The 18472-nt window shown below is 27.4% G+C and overlaps 1 long non-coding RNA gene across 1 annotated transcript in view; it reads right to left on the reverse strand.

Moving 5' to 3' along the window:
* LOC107448627 (uncharacterized) overlaps window positions 1-15876 on the reverse strand; it is a 38353-nt gene extending 22477 nt beyond the window's left edge. The window contains exon 1 of the long non-coding RNA XR_001584674.4: window positions 15430-15876. This is a non-coding gene — a long non-coding RNA (uncharacterized LOC107448627). The remainder of the gene's footprint in view (window positions 1-15429) is intronic.
* Window positions 15877-18472: the final 2596 nt, after the last annotated feature.

Below are 18472 nucleotides of genomic sequence, written 5' to 3' on the forward strand. Positions count from 1 at the left end.
TCTACAAAATTACAAAACTTCAAAATATTTATGAAGAGATAGAATCAAATGATAATTATTTAAAAAAATATATTTCCAAAACCAAGTTGCTATGTTATTAATTAAACCATTACCGCTGCTACTAGAACAAAATTTTAAGGTGTGTTCATACTGAAGTTAAATATCGATCTAATTGGTTTGTTGTCTCAAATTTGCCCAAGTTCGATTCATGCATGCCAACAACTATATTTAACTAAATAATTAAAAAATAAATATTAATGAAAAGTCGTATTTTAAAAATAACTTTATAAGTTAATTATTTTTATTGGATTTAATAACAAATAATGAATAATATTTGCTATTGGAGACGTTGGTTAATTTCAAATTTTCAAAGTGTTTACTCTAAAGTTAAGAATCAATTTGAATTTTTGGTTGCCATTGTTTAGCTTGAAATGGAATTGCACAAGACTACAATTATATTAAACTGGATAACTCAAATATTTAATAAATGCTAGCTTATAGTATTCAATATTTCATTTATAGTATGATTTTGAATAGAATTTGCAACCAATTATATTTAATTACATTCATCTAATTACATTTGTTAGATAACGGTTGTTTTTAATCAAATTTGGAAAGAGTTGATCAATCTGTTTTTTAAATTAATAAATGTTTCTACAAATTCTTTTATTTCCATTTATTTGATGAATTGTGTTATTTATCTAATTATATTTTGAATAATAGAATTCCTTGAAATTAGTTTGTTTATAAACTTAAATTTATTACAATTTATACTCAACAATGTAGAGTTTTTTCTCTTTTTATAAAACTTAAGGGAAGGTTGCTATTTATTAGTCATTTATTTTTTGGCAATATTATAGTTTTATACATCTTAATATAATTACTACTTTGCATTCTATGCAATGCCTAGTAATGGACGTTATAGTTTTAAGCTAAAGAAATATACAAAAAAAAAGTTCCCTCAGGAAGAAAATAAACAAATAAATAATAACATAAATGAGAGAAAGTTGTTGCCTTCTTTGAGTTAGGACAAGCGGATGACTATTTAATTTATTAAAGTGCAACTTTAATAAAAGTTAACTAATAAATATAATGAGCTGATGATCAGGAGTTAGATAGCTCAGTGCGAGCCGGGAGTGGAATTCTTATCGACAAATCATTGCTGTAATTCGAACCTGGGTTACCTCATTGGGAGGCGAGTGCTCTATCCCCTGAGCCACCACGGCTCGAAGCTGGCTCATTTTATTTTATACCTGTCGTTGAACAACCGACGCAATCTTGAGTTTGCGACTACCAATGTTCAACTCTGTAGCCTTGTAAACCCAATTCATAAGTATCCGCTACAAACCCACTTTGAACCCAATCCAGAAGACAAACGAATTCCTGAAACAAGCATGGCAGAAATTCGACTTCCTGAAACACTTTTGGATGGAACTAACTTGCGTCTGCACTACATGGAGAGGAAAATCACGAAAACCTCAACGGTTAGCCTGGCGGCCAGAGGACTCTAACCCATGATCCGTCTAACACTAAGGATATTTTATGACAGCACTGCGGTCGGTGCTAGCTGGGTGTGGAATTCGAATTTTCCTGCCTTCTCTGGGATTCAAACCCAGTTCACCTCATGAACCAGGCTCATTGAAAGCATTAAATCAGTATGTAATATGTTATTTTAATTCTGTCATAATTAAGTTAACAATCATTGTTAATATGGATAAATAACGTTGATTAAATTCAATGTAAAATACTATCAGTAACATGCAAAACACTATTAACGTCTCACTGATTTGCATAATTTGTTTACGTAAACAAATAAGAAGAAAAGTACAAAATTCATACTTTCTTGCCCAGAAACTTTGAACATGAAATGAGCGATTTTCACACTTCAAAAAATATTCTAAACAATAAACAAGAAGCACTTAATGTCAATAACAACAAAATAATGGAGGCGAAATGACGAAGGAAGCGACTTAGTGACATCAATCTTATTCGGAATTTTAAAAAAATCAATGTTATCGTTATGATTACGAGGAAAAAAAATATACCTTTTGGAATAAGCGTTTCATATAATTTTTTAATTTATAAAATTGAAAATATTTAAATTTTCAAAAAGTCTAAAAAAATAATTTATAGTTAGAGCATAATTTATTTCTCATTTTGTAAAAATAGATCCTTGGGGCATGCCAACTATTTGAAATAAAAGTTATTTATCATGATGAAGATAATAATTAAAAAATACGGATAGATTAATTAAGAAATCTTCAATATTTTTAATCACAATTTGGGATATTTATAAAATATTATTGATAACTGAAAAGAGTATATTATTAATGTGTTAATAAAATATTATTAATAATTAAAGTATAATAAAAAGAATAAGTAAAATGCTATTAAAGAAAGATATCTGGGAAAACAAAGATAAAAATATAGTTAATTTTGTTGCATTTAATAAAATCTAAATAGGTTGATTTTTGGTAATATACCAAGTAAACATGTTTAATAAACTTTTTGATAGCATAATGGTGAAGCATTTAAGGAATATGGTGCCAGTTTTAGTTAGGTAAATATTTGAACAGCGAGAAATTTTATTTCGGTGCACTGGGTGTTTTATGAAATACTGCACTGATTATTAAGTATAAATTGTGTTCATTAGTAATTTCTATTTTTGTCCGCACATAGAATGCTAGCTTTTTTTTAATGATAGTAATAATGATATTTAAAATATCTTAATTTAAATTTTTACTATTGACAAATTCCTTATTTTAGAGTTCAGGACAGAATTTTTTTTTACAGAAGATTACAAAGTTGTTATTAGCTTTGTCTATGGGAACTATCACAAGACTTTTTTGAAATTGCTAAATGTCAAAATAGTCATAGTCATTTATATTAGTATATTACTGTAGTAATTTATAATTTTCATTTTATAAAGTGCCAGTTTTTTTAAGAGACAAGGAGAGTTAGATACTTATCTTTCTTGAATTTGTTGAAGCTTTCGGGAAGCTTCAACAATGTTCCTTATGCATAACTAGTTTATGTAGCCATTTTTTTTTATTATTTGCGCAAATTTATTTATTTATTTTTTTTTTCTAATTTTTTTTTAAGAGCATTTAGCATTTTAAAACTGAATATCCTCCTGAATTAAAAAAAAAAACACTTTTACAAGTGGCAATACAAGTGTAATTTTTTTTAACTTTGTTCAATGTTAATTTGGGAATACGTATGCGTATACGCTTTTGTTTCAATTATTGACGCGAATTCTAAAGATACACGTTAAGGGTAGTCATGACGTAACACCCTCTATTTACTACAAATTTGGAAAATTAAAAAAATACACTGCGTGAAGCATGACAGTTGACACAATAGAGAATTATTCAAGAATTTTTCAAAAACTTCTTATTGCAATTTTTATTTATTGGTTTACTGATGTACACGCTTAAAAAAAAGTATTATCAAAACTACCAGGATATGGTGAAATTGACCGTATTTCTGGCTCTATGGGGTTCCCAAAACAAACTTTAATTCTTACAGAAACACTTTGGTAATGATTTGGTAAACATTAAAAATAAAATATGGTTTTATAATACGTGATAAAATTTGGCAATTTTGTCATGTTATCTTGGAGCATGGCATAAAAATCATTTCTTCGGTTAAATTTACTTCTCATTTTTATATTTTTTCTAAATGTGTGGTAATAAGAAATATAATTTTCACAATTAGACTTTCCAGTAAACCATTGCATTATGAACGAAAAAATTGCCTAATGAATGATTTAAATATTATGCGTTTTAAATTTATTAAATACCATTGTTTTCTTTTGTTTGTTTTTTAACCACCTGGAATGTCATTATTAAACAATATGGTAACTTTACGAAATTTTTTTTTCTCAGTGTACTCATTGATGCAAGTAACAATAAATTAATTTTTTTACCTTTTGCGATCATTATTTCAAATAAACCGAAGTTAATTTAAAAATGTAGAAAAGTTGGAAAACTAGTGGCACTTATGGAAATTAACAAACCATACGACAATTCTTCAGAATTTTAGCATTAGTATCGTTCATAAATGGTGTCCTACAGAGAGGGGCGGAAAGAGGGTCATGAAATTGTCACATGTTCTGACAAGAGGGGTGGGAGGGGTAGCATGAAGTAGGACAATATTCCTTATGCTTCAAACAATAGCATTTAAAATCAAATTAAATATTTTCATGCATTTGTTTATTTATTTTGCATTTATCACTGAAAAAGTATGCATAAACACTATAATTGTTCTGTTCACAAATGCCATTGAAACCCATGAAGATATATATATATATATATATATATATATATATATATATATATATATATATATATATATATATATATATATATATATATATATATATATATATATATATATATATATATATATAGAGAGAGAGAGAGAGAGAGAGAGAGAGAGAGAGAATTTTGAAACGTTTTCGAAGCATGCTAATTATTTCAAAATGCTAATTTTCGAAGCATTATTTATTTCAAAATTTATTTGCTTCACAAATTGATACAAATTAGTGTAAATTAACTTAAAGAGTAGGAAATGGCAGTTGGCAAAGTTTGACAAGATTTTCAAGAGTTTTTTTTAAAAATAAACTAGATATTCTTTATTTATTTCAAAATTTATTAGTCACTTTAGAGCCCATTGATGCAAATTATTATAAAAAGTTGCAAAATTTGTGACGTACATAGCAATTGGCAAAATTTGTGACATTTTTCAGGAATTTCTCTGACTTTTCGATGCTTTATTTATTTTAAAATTTAATAGTTCACTATCTGTCATTCACCCAAAAATAATCATAAATTTATTTTGAAAATATAGAAAAAATAGAAAATAACTGGCACACTTTATAAAAATAAATTTACATTGAAAAATTTTTAAGATCTCTTAGCAATATCTATCAAATTGAAATCGAATATTTATTTAATTGCTAGCTAAATGTGATAACAAGCAAGTTCGCAATAATCCATTCATCTTCAAAAGAAAACTTCAAATATAAGATATCAACGTTAATTCTTCCACTTTAAAATATTCATAGACAAGAAAAAAAAATCCTATAAATAATTCATAATCGTTTTGATTGCTAAATTAAATATTTCCAACACCTTCGTTCTAAAACGAAATCCCAAATCGATCTTATCTTATTAGCGCAAGGGATATGCAACGCCCTTTCGAATACGACGTTCTTTAAACCCTCAAGAAGAATTATCACGTAACCATAAATAAAAAATAATAATAAATAAAAACAAAAAAAATTCCTTACCCAATGATTTAGCATCTATATTTGCGGCAAATGGGCACCTCCCACAGTAGACAACAGACTTGCGAATGGCGACTTTCTCAAACTCCGCCTATGCTGTAACACTAGTAGCCAATTGTCTTTCCCTAAGCCACAGAATGGGGCGTGATGGAGCGTCTAACAGACGCCAGAACTCAATTGTTTCAATGGCCCTTAATTTCAACGAATGAGAAAATCATCTCTAATTCCAAACACGAAGATATTATTAAAGTCGGCTAGAGCACTCACTTTATATTCAGAACGTTGCCTCGTTAAGGTAATTATCACAAAAACTAGGAATTTAACATCGGATGCAGAAATTTACTCGGGGCGGTAGCTTTTAATGACGGGCTACGGTTTGATGTATTATGTTTTTCTCATCTTCCCCAAGATGGGGATTTTATTATTTATGAGGGATTCTATATTCTCAGTAGCGTCCTAAAGCTGGGTGTGATGGTTTCATGCTAGTCGGCCATCAATTTAATCTTTCAGTAGCAAAATGCATGCATAAGTAAAGAGCGTTTTGTTGTTGTATTACGGGGCATTTTATGCGGGGCAGATATCCTATTGGTGGAACTGATGCAATTGATTACTCCTGTCTGTAGCTGAATCTATATTTTTGGCTCTGTATTTATCTCAAAAACATATAATTAAGATAAATGCTTTGTATCTTAAATGAAACTAAATTTGCAAAATTACTTGATATTTTGCAAACGCTAATGATTTATAAAATATTAACTCTCAGATTCAACGTTTCTTAATGAAAAAAAAATAGTATAATAGTATATCTCATCAAAACTACCAAAATATGGTAAAATTTACAGTGTTTCTAACTCTATGGGAAGACATGATTGTGGTTAAATAAAACAAATATGGTTTTATAATTTGTGATAAAATTTGGTAAATACTGTAAAAATTTGTAAGTTCATCATGATATCTTAGCACATGGCAAAAATATTAATTATTCGCTCAAATTTACTTTCCAGTATTTTACTTCATTTTTACTAAATGTACTTTTGAAAACCTGAATTCCCCATAAACCGCTATCATATAAATGGAAAAATTACCATGCGAATGGTTTAAATACCCCATATTTTGATTTTTATTACCAGAATTATGATTTTTATTTCAGCTGTTATCATTACCATACAGTACAGTTATTTTACCAGAATTTTTTTCTCTGCGTAGCGCAGAATATTTAAAAGGTATTTTTAAAACTAGCAAAAAAAAAATTTTGCAAATAATAATAATAATAATAATAAAAAGCGCACTTAAAATTTATCTGTAATGCTCACACTGTTTAGATAATTTCAAATACATGTTGTGAGTTTGAACAACATTTTAAACATCTTAGCTCTTGCTGTAACATATTAAAAGTAATGATTCGTATCTTCGGCATTTTAAACTCAACTCAAAGGGCAAGGAAATTTGTAGGAAGTTTGGGACAAGTCTACTTGATGTCTTGTTGGATGTAATGAGCCTATCTTGGTAGAAATAAAGATGTAGATAACTTAAGACTCGACATTGTTGGTTACTTACCAAGTCGACCATTAATTTAACTTTTCAGCCGTAAAATGGGCGAATAAATAAAGAGCGTTTTGTTTTAACTTTTATGCAGAGTAGGTATCTCATTGGTAGAGCCAATGTAATAGATTACCCTTATCGGATTCGAAATCTATATTTGACAGTTTAAATTCATCACAAGAACGCGTAATTAAGATAAAAGCTTTCTACCTTTAATGAAACTAAATTTGCATTGTTGTCAAATATATTAGAGGCGTGGTTTCTCTCCAGTCTGCAATAAACTGTATTTTTCAATGGCAAAATTACTCATTTGTGTGTAAAGAGCGTTGTTTTGATATTGAGGCATATATCTTATTTGCAGAGGTGGCCATTGCATCGGCCAGATTGTATTTTTCGAGGGCAAAATTTCTCATTTGTGTGTAAAGAGCGTTGCTTTGATATTGAGGCAGATATCTTATTTGCAGAGGTGGCCATTGCATCGGCCATTAAACTGTATTTTTCAATGACAAAATTACTCATTTGTGTGTAAAGAGTATTGTTTTGATATTGAGGCAGATATTGAATTTGCAAAGGTGATGAAATTTATTATATTTAAAAATGGCTGAATCTTTATTTTCTATGGGAAAAATTTAAATCCATATTCGAAAAATATAAAATTTCAAAGTACAATGCTTTATAAAAACTTAATTTCTTAAAGCGTGAAATTCATGAAATAATATTTAATTTTTTTTTTTAGAAAGCAGCATTAAGTAGCTTGAATAGTTTCAATTTCATGCATATTTATAATAATATTTTTTTAACGATAACATTTAAATGTTATGGAAAATTATAAAACTGCAGAGTGTGAAAATTTGCAAAAGAACGCAATTTTCTTATAAATAATATTTTAAAATTATTGTTCAATGCTTCCTATGATCTTTGCTACAGTTCTCCTTTTAGTATTTTTGCTTTAATCTTTTGCATTTGAAATTAAACAACAAAAAAAAAGGAAGATTTTACTTTAACAAAATATAAGCAAAATTTCTAGAACGAAAAAAGAAATATTAGAAATATTCAACCAACTTAAATATATGTGATTGAGTAAAAAATTTTCTTAATGTTACTACTTCACTAAATTTAATACTTAAATAAAAAAAAATGTTTGACAAATTAATACTATAAAGTTGAAAAAATAATTAATCTTTAATTTTTTATAATTAAAGATTTCGAAAAAGAATTAGAGAAAGATTTTACTTTTACAAAATATAAACACGATTTCAAGATCGAAAAAAGAAATATTAAAAATATTCAACCAACTGAAATATATGTGATTGAGTTAAGAATTTTCTTAACGTTACTGCTTCACTAAATTTAATAATTAAATCAAAAAATTGTCAGATATAAGCTCGAAAAAATAATTTTGTGCGTACATTGAAAAATATAGAAATAAGTTGTAATTTAAACAGCATGGTTTATTTTGAAATGATATGATTTATAATAAATTATTTATGGAAAGTGGATTTAAAAATTTTACATCGTTTAAAATCAACAAAGCTATAAAACAAGAGATTTTAAGGTTTTAAACTTTCGTCGAATATTGTTATTTAGAGAAGAAAAAAAATTTGAACGTAATATTTGTTGGTTTAAAAATAATTACAAAATGAAAATATTGAATTACACTAACTTTAGTTTATTTTCACTATCAGTTAAAAAAGAAAAAACATGATTAAATAAAAGGAAAAGGAACCATTAATTACATAATAATGAATGTTTCTGTTGATAGGAAAAAGATACCAATATGTTTTGTTTTCACATGGAAAAAACAAAATTAGTAACATAAGCTTCATATATATGAATCGTTTCGGTAAAATTAAAAATATTTACCAAAAATTATTTTTCTTTCTTTTTTTTAATGTTTTGTGGATTGAATAACTTATATAAGAATAATTTTAATCAAAGAATAATGCAGTTTTTAAAAGGTGTAGTTTCAAAGTTCAATTCCAAAAAACTATGTCATAAACAAACGTATCGAAAACAATTGCTTCAAGTGCAAAAAGAACACCATAGAGTTCTTTGTTACAGAATGAAAAGCGTGGGTGGAAGCGTTGCTTTCACGATTTTAGTGAAAGCTTTCACATAAATAAGTTGCTCGCATGAATAAGAACGTCGACCTTGAATTTTAATTTTTTTTACTTTTTTTATTCAATGACATTGCCATTTTTATTAATGATCAAGAGAAGTTAAATTGTTTTTTTTCTTCCTAATTATAGCATACTTCTTTTTTTTTGAGAGTGGGAGTTATAATTGTTACGTTGTATTTTTACAGTTAATGGTTTTAGTTAGTTTTAATTAAATTTAGTTAACCTTGTTTCTTTTAAATTGTAAGTTACAATTGTTAGTTATTATTGTTACGCTATAGTTTTACTGTTGATGGTTTTAGTTAGTTTAAATTCCCACATACAATTCTTGTTTAACACATTTGCTTATTATAAACCAATTCAACTTAGTACAATTGTGATGCATCAGTTTATAATTTGTTTTACGTTCTAATGATTTTTTTTAATAATATGTCTAATTTTTTAAATAATTATTCCAAAAACAGAAATTTAAATTTTTTCAAATAATTATTCCTTTGAACCAAGATTTAATTGTTTTCAAATCATGATTCCTATCAGCAAAAATTTAATTCATTTTTAAGTAAAATTCACTACTATGAACCAAAATTTATCTTAAGTTTATTATTTTTTTATCTATATTAACACAGACTAAGTTCTACAGATTTATAATTATTCTTACTTTGATACAGCACTAATTTTTAAAATAATTTATTCTTAATTTTGCTAAAATCTTTTCTAATTTTTATAAATTTATTTTAAAAAATTATGTTTAGTTTATATATGTTCTGGTGTATGTGATTAAAACATATTTATATGTATTCTCATTCAGTGAGCTAAAAACATTTTTATATGCATCCTTTGTTTTATACTAAGAACATTTTCGTATGTATTCTTTGCATTGTGTTGGAAAACATTTTTACATGCATTCACTGCTTTGTGCTGCAAATATTTTCACATGCATTCTCTGCTTTGTGCTGAAAACATTTTTACATACATTCATTGCTTTGAGCTGAAAATATTTTTACATGCATTTTCTGCTTTTTACCGAAAACATTTTTACATGCATCCTTAACTGTATTGTAACTCACTATACTATTGCACTCAGGGTGCTGGTACTTGGTACCGTAATTTTACTTTTTACAGTAAAATCTGAAATGCTGTAATTTTCTAGTAATAATTACCGTAAAATCAATGACTCACTCTAATGAAATAAATATTATGGTACAATATTTTACGGTAAAAATAGTTTTTACGGTAAAATGGATTTTAAGGATAGTACATCCACCCAAAATGCCGGTTCTTTGTACCGTAACTCAATCCAGAATTTTTTACAGAGCACTTAATTTGCTATTTAAGAGTTTATTGCGTTTTCTATTTAATATATTTGCTGTATACACTAAAATAATTTTACACAAAAGAGAAAAATAATATTTCGGTTTTATTTATTAGTCACTCTTTAGGCTATTACTTATTAGTTTACTAATTTAGGTATTTTTCGTAACCAGATAAATGTTTCAAAAAATTGTTTGTAAAACAAAAACTAAGTGAACAAAGATTCAAATTGTTTCTACAATTGTTCGATATGCAAGAACAGTGGATCTCTATTACATTATGTAATACTTCGTTTTTCAATTTTGTTCCTTGTTTAATGAATTTTCGCTATGCTTCTTTCAATTACTTTAATTATAGAATTAGTTATGTTTTAAATGTAATCTAATTTATTTTTTCTTAAGATTTCTTATTTTTAAAATTCAGTGAGAAATGTTTTTTGTTTCTTTCTGTTTAACGTGTTAATATATAACCTCCAGTTTAGATATTAACTACAGAGAGTAATTCTTAAAAATATTTCAAGACATTTTTCTTGTCAAAAATGGCATAATTTATACATTGTTTTTTAATTTAGTACTTAAATGATTAAACATGTTGTATACTAAAAAGTATACTTCTCAATAAAACAGTGTCAGTATTATAATATTTTAAAAAATTTTGGAGCAGTAATTTTTTAAAGAGTTAAGCTTAGATTTCAAGAAGTATGTTGTTTTACCAAATCAAACATTTCAAATTTCCTAAAAATAATGAAATTAACATAAGATAAAAATTATAATTAGTTTAGCCCAAGAATAATTTAACGCAATTTCAATGTCTTTGCAAGCATTAAGCAACTTTAATTAAAATCTTTTTATAAAAATAATAACATTTCAAATTATAATCGACATAAATTAAATGACATATTGACATAATTCAATTACAATATAAATTCTTATATAGTTATTTATTATTTATTTTATTTTATTATCTTCTAGCCCCGTATTGCTGCCTGAAGTTTAGATGATGTTTATTTTTTATTTATTTATTTATATATTTATTTATTTGCTAAATCAATGCTGCACAAATGTGAAATTACTAATTTTGAAATTATGCTCGACTTTCATCACGGTTACATGGCCTCATTATACATTTCGTATGCCAATAATTAAATTCAAATTCTATTTCGAAGGTTGTTGTTATAAGTATTATTAGTTTTAACTATCCCATTCATTGACTTGGCATAATAGTGTTTTAAGGTTAGGTAATTCTTTTTTAGTGTTCCTCTTTATCTTGTGTTTGCAACATGTATGTAATGTAGTTAAGTAAATGTATGTAATGTAGTTAGTTTTTAAATTTAAGATTTTAAATATTTTAATGATATTGATATATAAGGTTTCTCGTTTTTCACATCTCTTAGTCAAATCTATGACAATTTTGAAATTTCGTACGTTAAAGAATTTTTGTATTTCTGAAATGTCTCTACCCCTTGTGCTAATGAAAATCACTTTTAAATTGTGATTTTTTTGCCTTTACATACTGTAAACAAATTGTTTTCGGAAACTGACATTTCAATGTTAGAAAATAATAATATCAGAAAATAAATCTTTCTTTCATTTTTATTTGTGCACTGGTAATTTATTTATTCAATTAAAAAAGGAACTTCTTTCGAAGTAAAAAGGGAATTCGTTTATTAATAAAAAATGCTGCGGGAATCAAAAACTAAATGAATAAATTTAAAAAAATAAATTAAAATACAATGAAAGGAAGAAAGCATAGAATCAAGTATTAAAAAAAGAAATTGAAACGAAAAGAATGTAAAAATATGTTACTTTTGAGATAAACAATGACGAAAAAAGAGAAAAAAGAATTTTTTTTTTTCATTTTTTTTCAAATGATATAAGTTTTTAGAGCATTCTGAAGCAAAATTTTTATCAATTTAAATCTGTTATTAAACTAAAAAACATTGTTCATTGTTTAATTTTGTTTGAATTTGCAATTTCATAGAAATTTCGTAAACACTGATTATATCTCTTCAATAAATAAAATTATGTTTAGTTTTCAAATAAATTGTTCCACGTTTACTATACTGCCGACCGGACAGTGTAGGGGTCAAGAAACTGGCCTTGAATCAGAAAAGTTCTGCGTTCGAATCCCGGACAAGGCATGAATGTACTTTCTTTCTCTGTTTTATCTGTCCTTACTGTAGGAGCAACGTCGGCTCGCCTAACATGGTGAAAGAGTGGCCAACAAATCTGCCCTTATACGCCGGAATTGTCGAATGTCGACACAGGTGGGTATTGGAAAAAAGAAGAAGGGAAAAAAAAAACGTTTACTATACGTTTTTCTATTTGTTCAAAAAATAATCGTTCAAGAAATAATTTTATCAAAATAAAGTAACGAAACTAAATGGATGTGAATATTTTGAATATAAAATAATTTTACTCTAATTTAAGTTCCAAAAATAAGAAATTTTATATGGGGGAAGAAAAAAAAACTAGCTTTAGGGAAAAATAAGATTTTTAGTGACGAAACATCTGTGTTTGTAGCACTACACTGTAAAAAATTCTGGATCAAATCCCGGTATTAAGTATCTGCACTCTGGGTGCATTTTTGAAATCTATTTTGTGGTAAGATATGCTTTACCGCAAAACCCGTTTTTACTGTAAAATATTAAGTCGTAACCTTTGCAGTAATATTTATTTTATCAGAGTGATAAAGTGGTTTTACAGTAATTATTACTGTAAAAATTACGGTGTATCAGATTTTTTGTTTCGTAATATATTCTGATAAAAATAGATTTTATTCCCAATAAGTAACGGCACCCTGAGTGCCGGTACTTTGTACCAGCACCCACATAATTTGATCCGGAATTTTTTACTGAGCACATTCAAGATATAATCTAAAACGTTACTTTACAAACAAAATAACAATTTCGAATACAAACGATAAAAACTGATAAGAAATTCTTAAAAATTTATGAATCATTGCATTGGATTGAGTGTAAAATATAATGGCGCAAGAGTCAGAAATGGCTGTACTGACAGAATAAACTGAATTACGTAATGCATTAACGGACGTAATGCATTAGCAATAATGTTAAAAATTAAGTATCACACTTCAACCTCTTAAGTAGTTTCCATTAATGTTAAATAGTATCGTGTAATCAGGTTTAAAAAGTAAGATAATATGGTACAACTTAGCACCACTAATATCGTGGCTTATTTAAGCAATATTATGTTATAGCAATATGCGTATAAGCATATTCTTATAGCAATATTATACTATATTTTTTTCTTGTTCATATAATTTAAGTTTCATACTTTAGATTATATCCAAATATTTAAGAGAAAATATTACTTTCCTTGAATATTTTAATATTCTATTAAAAAGTAATGTTATAACTATTTACGAGTTACCATATTTTTAGAAACATGGGAGAGGATGTAGGTTTAAGCTATGATTACTTTCTCGTATTTAATGTCTTTTCTAACTATCTTCTCTTTATTTAATGAATTTTTTTCTTTTTTTTTTTTTATCTTTTGTAACAAAGTAAAAAAATAATTGATCTTTTTATGTTATTGAAGTCTTTGCGTTACCTCACTTATATAACCGCTTAAATTAGAAGGAAAAAAAATCAAATTAATGTTTAAATTAATTTACTTTTTAGTAGAAAAATTAAAATATTATTTTAATCCCTTCCTTTGTACTTGGTTAATATAGCACTTGGATACTTTGTACTTGGATAATTAATATAGTTAAATATTTCTCATTCGTAACGCAAAAATAAATATTTTGTGTGGTCCAAATAAATAAATATTCAAAAAGAATTATATCACTCAAATCTACGTAGTTTCTAATTTATTTCACCTTCTATTGAGGCCCCCTTTAAAACAAATTATATATATTCTGAGAAGAAATATCTGATCACTACTACCAGAATATGGTAATATTTACCTTGCTTCTGACTCCATGGGAACAGTAAAAAGCACGGTAATTTGTGGTAATGAAAACTATAATTCTGAAAATCAAAATTTCCGGTAAACCAACCATACAAATGGAAAATTACAAAATGAATTGTTTAAATATCGTATATTTTGGTTACATCACCAAATTTTCTTCCGTTTTCTTTTTTTTAAATCAGAAATGTCATTACCATACAAGTACGGTAATTTTACCTGAATTTTCTTTCTCCGTGTAGGTAATCAAGTTAATGCGAATAAAATACAGCAACTCTGCAACAGGCTATTGTAGTCCAGAAAATCAGCATAATTTTGTGAACAAATGCAAGATGGAGGCAATGTAATTAGCGTTGCGCAGCAACCGCCTTTACCTATCAGACGAGCAGGTATACATCAAAATCTTCGATCCACCTCTTGGGACTGAACCACAGTGCTACACAATGGCAGTTCAGCATGTTCTCATTTCTGTGTAATTTTGCATGAAAATTATATTTTGATTGTAATAACTTTTATTTATAACTGTTTATTTATTTATTTAAATTTTCCTGTAAGTTCTATATACGTAGTATATAGTGGTATATCGATTCAAAAACTTGCTACGTATTGCTTTATTGACACAATTATTACAAAACAATTTTGTTGTGGTTTCATTGTTTGCTCAAAATATACAATTCTGTTTAAAATACTAAAATAAATAAATAAATAAAACATTGTAAAAGCTTTTTTTCTTTTTTAATTTTTTTTCAAACACTGCGAAAGGTAAACAAAATCTGCTCGATGTCGTGATTTATATTCTATTAGGCGTCTGTAAATAAAATTTGAAGGCTTTCTGGTGACATTTGAGACACGATGGATGGTTTTTGTATTTTTTTTATTTCTTTTTATTTTTACACATTTCTACACAATGTTGGAAGTTTTTTTTTTTTTTTTTTTTTTTTTAAATAGAAACCCTTACACACAAATGCAATGTATCTCAAATTGAAGACAAATAAATATATAAATTTTACTAAGAGATTTCATGTCTGAAATTTAAACTATTATGGTTCCATATATAAAGGTTAAAGATATAGAAAAAGAAAAGGAAAAAAAAAACTTTTGTGTGACAAATGCAAACAACGTACAGTTACATAATTACGATTCGCAAATTTTTAAAACTAACTAAACTAAAAAAACTACACACAAACAGGAAATAACTCTAAACACATAATTGATGGAGAAACATAGGTGACATTACCTTTCCTAGTCAATCAGCCGGAGTCGTCGCCAACAGAAGTGGTTACAAAGGATTACCCCACAAGGTAAGTAACGGTACAGGTCATGTGAAGACACTGGCGTCACCCCTTAAACATAGGGTGAGTATTCACTTACATCCGGTCAATATTCACGGCGGTCATTAAGATCTCTATGAAAATGAAGCCACATTGGCGACGGCTGTATGCCATGACCACAGAAATCTTCCAAAATAAGAAAAAAGGATGGGGGAAAGAGATTGTTTTCTGAAAAACACAAAAAAACTTTTTTTTTTATCGTCTTTAGTCTTTTTTGTTTTCTTTCCTTTGACTGAAAGTAGACAGCATTACGTTAGAAAAGACGCAAATTACGGATCGGGACAATTGCAGGGTTGGCGCGGAAGGTTTCTAACATCTGCCACAACCTTTCTTTGGCAAATGGGGGGACTCAATTGATAGGGGGAACATCTTTTTTTTTAATTTTTTCGGGTCGGTAGCTCTTGTCATTAGTGGGGTGTTGCCAGGGTTTCGGGGATTAGGGGGTGGTGCAGAATTGTAAGCAGAGTTTCGGAAATTTGGAGGTGTTTGGAACTTTTTCCGGTTGTAGTTTCGGGGTAAAACAATCTAATGGGGAAGAGGGGACAAATGTTTAGAAAAGGAGGAGATGAAACGCGATTTTTAAATAACGGAACTATTTTTTTCTCCCCATTTGTATTGTTTGTGCTATTGAAATTAAGTTTCAGATCGATTACGTGATTAACAGATATAGTTATTTCTATCTTGGATTGCTGCAATCCTACTTTCATTGTAGCAATGTAAGAAAGGGAATATGATTAAATCTGTTTATCTTGCATTTTTCGTTGATTTAATAATTACTTTAATGTAGAGAATCTAGTGTTTACAAACAAGGAAAAAATTTCTGGTAAAATTACCGTACTGTGTGGTAATCCCAGATAGCAGGCAACCTTACGGAAAACGTTGTATTGTCATTTTTATTTGGTTGGTGTACATAGGTTGACTAATTTATCCCTTTTTTTAATTAAACTTAGCAGGAATATTAGTATGCAATGGTTACTTCCTTAAAGATAGAATAAAGGCTTGCAAAAAACTTTAACCAAAATTCTCATTTTTTTTAGCTTTTATTTACTGGTACTGTACGCCTTGTTTTCGCCTTTTTTTTTCCCCTCTAGCTTGGCCCAGACTCTCAAATGCAACATGTTTGCGTTGAAAACTTATTGATCAGACGAATCTTCACTTTTAAAGTGTTAAAGAAAGTATATTAAAACCTGAGCAAATAAATCTTGTTTCATAAATGGTCTCAAATATAAAATTAGCCTTGAAAAGGTGAATTTAGCTCCTATTCTCGGTATGAGAACGCTTTCTACTCTTAATTTGTGAATGGTGATTCATCCTCGATTTTAAAAGGTTTTTCTGACCTTGTTTTGTAAAGATAGATTCAAACTCGATATTAAAGGGTTGTTTATACAAGCTTAATGCGAACCTCATAAAGCGTAAGCTAGCATAGTTGAATTTAACATTGTTTCCAAGCTTGCATAGCTTATTTGCTTATCATTTATAAACATTGTTGGGATTTGTGGTAAAGATTATTGGTGACATTTAAATCAATCTTACGCTGGTATCTGAAAATGGTGTTTCTGGTTAAAGAAAAAAAGTCATAATTCCGGTTAATAAAACCAAAATATTTAAACCATTCATTCCGTAATTTTCCCGTTTAATTTGACCACATACACCATAGTTTATCATATATTATAAAACCATATTTTATCCTTAATTTTAAGAAAATAATTACCAAAGAGATTTACTAAAAATTCACTACCTTTTGATGCTTCGATAGAGCCAGAAGTATGGTAAAGATTACCATATTCCGGAATTTTTAACCATACTTTTTTCTCAAACAACAACTGGAAATTAGAAGATAAAGAGACATTGGATTCCCAACTAAAATAAGAATTGGTTTCGCTTTACATTTTATTTATTGATTTTTTGTTTCGAATATTTAAATTTCTAAAAATTAATAAAAGTATATTTTATATGCTCTAAAAATATTTTTTCAATCTGTAGATTCTGCAATGCTTTTTCGTATTTCTGTTCTGTTGAAGTAAAATAAAATAAAATAATTGTGTTTGTCTTTTGTTTATTTATTTGTTTCATTTATTATTGTTGTTGTTTGAAATTTCAAACAGTAAATAAACTGATAAAGCAGTATATGCTCTTAAATTATTTTCTAAAATGTAATGTTTTTTTTGCTTCTTCTCTAAAATGTAATGTCTAAATCCTTTTTTACTGTATTTTAAACAAAGTTTATACTTTCTTGCCTCTTATTATTTGTTCAGAAAAATTTGATCAGAAAATAAATAAAACACACGAGCTAATCGATAAACAGTTTAAATTCTCCCCCCCCCTTCACCCTTTCTTTCATGGTTTTTGTTGATTTCTAATAAAATAAGTGATGGTGGAACAGCTTGAAATATTCATGCAATGTTTATGAGACATTTCAGTGAGGTAAATAATCATAACAATTCATTACGTGTTGTAAACATAACAACTTTAGTAAAGAAAAAAAAGATCCCACAATAAAGGTTTAGAAATAAATAGCATAATAAAGGATAGAAATAAATAGCATAATAAAGGATAGAAATAAATAGCATAATAAAGGTTTAACAAAATTTGTTTTATTACAGCGCAAGTAGATAATTTTGAACTTGATTTCAATCAAATCTACTGACATTTTATTTTTTTTCCTGAAAATTATCATTTGCTTCATTTCTTATTTAAAATAAAAATTCTTAATTTTTATTCTTTTATTTATATTCTAGAATGCATGATATGATGCTTAGTTCCAATATGACATGATATTTTTAATTTTCTTGCTGGATATCTTAGTATATTTTTATCTTCGATATAAAGACTGATAAAGAAATACTAATAGCATGTATTGGAAACCTCATTGAGATAACAGAACAAAAACTACTTTTTGAAGCTTTTACTTAAAAAAAACCACTTTCTGAAAGCCTTAACATGAATGTT

The sequence above is a fragment of the Parasteatoda tepidariorum genome, chromosome 4 (assembly GCF_982258835.1).
Source record: "Parasteatoda tepidariorum strain Cologne lab strain chromosome 4, Ptep-v5.0, whole genome shotgun sequence".
Lineage (NCBI taxonomy): Eukaryota > Metazoa > Arthropoda > Arachnida > Araneae > Theridiidae > Parasteatoda > Parasteatoda tepidariorum.